This window comes from Nicotiana attenuata, chromosome 8 (genome assembly GCF_001879085.1).
Source record: "Nicotiana attenuata strain UT chromosome 8, NIATTr2, whole genome shotgun sequence".
Lineage (NCBI taxonomy): Eukaryota > Viridiplantae > Streptophyta > Magnoliopsida > Solanales > Solanaceae > Nicotiana > Nicotiana attenuata.
In genome coordinates this window covers 22,710,770-22,714,245 of record NC_031996.1, presented here as the reverse complement: position 1 = coordinate 22,714,245, position 3,476 = coordinate 22,710,770, and positions in this window count along the sequence as shown.

Below are 3,476 nucleotides of genomic sequence, written 5' to 3'. Positions count from 1 at the left end.
TCCAATGACACCTATGAGAATAGTGCAAAAATAAAATTATCACTACGAGAACTGAGAAAATGTTTGTCTTTTTTCATGTAGTGTTTCTTAATTAATATCCGATGATTATCTATAATTATTTAGAAGGTTTAAATGTTAAGGTTATTTACATATAATTCAAATAACTCAGATATTTAACATGATTAATGTCAAATATCAAAATGGAGTAAAAAAATTCACTAGCTAAAGAATTTTTATATTTTTAGATAGCCAACTAAAATGAGTTTTGAATTAAGAATAATATTTTCAGTTACATTATTATAAAATAATTATTATTGAAAAATAATGTTTTAGAAATAAAAATTTTAAGAAAGAAATATTTTTCAAGAGATATCAACACACCAAATAAGAGCTCAAGTAGTAGTAAAAGAGTTAAGTCTTATCCAAAGAGTCATTCATTGTCTCAACATTTGATTGTTCTGCCATAAATATGAGTTATTATTTTGCTTCCTGACTATTTTTAAGATCCAATGACACCGGCAAGAATGGTATCAAAAAAGAAAAATAGAAGAAATTGTTAATTTTTTTCATGTAGTTAATATCCAATGATTATCTATATTTACTCAGATAGTATCAATTTTAAGATTATTTACATACAAACCAAATAATTGACATAATTAGTATTTGCGCATCCGCACGGATACTAATACTAGTTGATGATAATATTGATAAATTCTTTTGGTTCTTGTTTTGAGAGGTAGTCTTGAAAGGTATATCAAAGTTTCCTCTAAGATAGTCCCACTAGTCCTTTTTGTTGAAGGATAATAATAAAAAAATATATTATTGGAAGTAAATCATCAAAATTTTTAAATTTCAATTTATTTAAAGCTCGTATTGAGATATTAAGTGTACATTTAAAATTTGTACGTGCGCTTTACAAGGTAAATACTTATGAAATCTTTATAGGTTATCATTTTTTTTTTTCATAATTGACTTTTATAATTGCCATTTTTACCTTTTCCTAATCTCCTTCTTATTTTCTCCAACGTGACCTGTGGAGATTTCTAGTTCATAATTAGATGTCTGTACTTCTTGATTTTTGTGAATTTTAACCACGAGATAATATTCTTCTTTCATCGCTTGGGGATAACAACTGACATCACGAGTCCATTACTCAAATGGTCATTCAACTATCCGAAATTATCTAGCAAAGTCATATTTCTTTCGCTTGTAATAACAAAGTCACTTAATATGCCTATAGCACTCAGAAGGTCACTTAACTAGATTTCTCAAATTTTTGATTGCCAAATACCTATTTTACCCTCTAAATTAACACTTTTATCTTCTTCTTTTATAGATTTTCATTATTATAATTTTTTTCTCTGTTTAATTCATATTTTATTTACAAATTAAAAAATAAAATAATAATTAAGCATATATAATATTGGAATAATAAAATATTGACCATAATAAAAACTTAATTAGAAAAATTTGTTCGTAATAATAATTTTGATATTAACAACAAAAACTCAAAATTTTATTTACACAATTGAGAAATGAAAGTAAATAAAAGTTTTAAAATATATATTCCATGCACGTACTATAGAAAAATTATTTAAAATAAAGGTATTTTTTAACATACATTACATATTCTTTAGTATTAGCTCAATTATACTATTATTTCGACATTATATATGCTAGAAAAATATTTTTTATTTTTTCTATAGGTAAGTCCATAATGTTGATTAAAAAGAGAAAAACTCATATAATATTAAAAAAGCGAAAAAAAGGAGAAGNATGATTTTCAGCTTTTTCAGAATGACAAGACAACTCAATAACATGCAGTACTATACTGCGAATTAATTATTAACTTTTTCTGCAAGACAACAACTTTTTTCACATGATTTTCATCTTTTTCAGAATGACAAGACAACTCAATAACACGCAGTACTATACTGCGAATTAATTATTAACTTTTTCTGCAAGACAGCAGCTTTTTTCACATGATTTTTAGCTTTTTCAGAATGACAAGACAACTCAATAACACGCAGTACTATACTGCGAATTAATTATTAACTTTTTCTGCAAGACAGCATCTTTTTTCACATAATTTTCAGCTTTTTCAGAACGACAAGACAACTCAATAACACGCAGTACTATACTGCGAATTAATTATTAACNACGACACTCTCTTATACTGTAGATTTTTACAGCCCTAATTAGGCGAGCTTTATCGGGAAATATATGCCCTTTGTCAGAACAGCTGGTCTAGACTCATCCCACATCGGTGACCGAATTTCGTCATCATCCCTTGTGAGGGCATCCACGTTCGGCATACTTGGCAAATTATCAAGGTAGGGAATATTCCGCTCATGAAATGACACGTGTGACTCGTACACTCTTTGTCTAGCGGGAGGTGGAGGAACATGCTCCCTCGTCAGCTCAGGTTCAACATTCACTTCCTCCTCATCATCACCCTCATCATGGAATGGTGTGTCATCCCCAGACTCATCCGCATTGTTGTCATAATCACTATCATCTTCCTGACTCTGCGCATCAGCCAAATCACGGGTCAATACGTCGTCTATGGGCAACTGTGTGAGGTCAGGAACATTAAGAAGCTCGTTTTCACTGCACAAAAATAACAAAATGATAAGTTACCCAACTACATAAATACTTTTTGATATAGCTATATCACTTTACTTACAAGTCGCACTGTCTTGACGTTTCATGATGGATATTTTCTTGTTGGTGATGACTCCCGGATGGACCACCGTGCTCCAATTCTCCAGAACTACGCATATTCCAACTAGGGACGGGGTCATAACTTGTAAAATTCATATCCGGACGGTACCCCTTATAAAAAATATAAGTGTTAATACAAATCCAATTAAAACATAAAATAAACATCGCCAAAGCGTAGTAAAATTGAAGTTTACCAGTCGTCTTGTGGATTACATAAAGTCGAAAAATTATTTTGTGGCTGCTCATTCGCCGGTGGTGACAAGTTTAAATCAAGGCAAGCTCTTTCATCAGCAATCTGTCCGGCAAAAACTGCTCCAGAATAACCACCCCATGACCGGGGGTTATCCCTGCTACGCACGCCCTCATTATTGGGAACGTCTTCCACCTTGACGTACATTTCCAATAATTTTATTACAATAAATTCCCTATATTCATCCGAAATCCGCAAAAAATCTCTAAGAGTTTCATCATCCTCGATGTTAAACTCAGAATAATAAGCAAACCCCTGCGGAGTCACTGAATATGGAAACCTACCCGTTACTTTAAGGTTAATCGAATGCTTCCTCACACTCATTTTTTTACATAACAACGAAACCAATTTATCATACTCCATAATAAGCGGTAATTTAACATGACACTGTGGAGGTGAGCTATACCTCACAGAGTTATTCTCCAGCACAACCTCACCCCCCCAATATAATGAAACCCTTATTTTTGGCTCTTCAGACATTGTACAAAAATGATTGATAAGA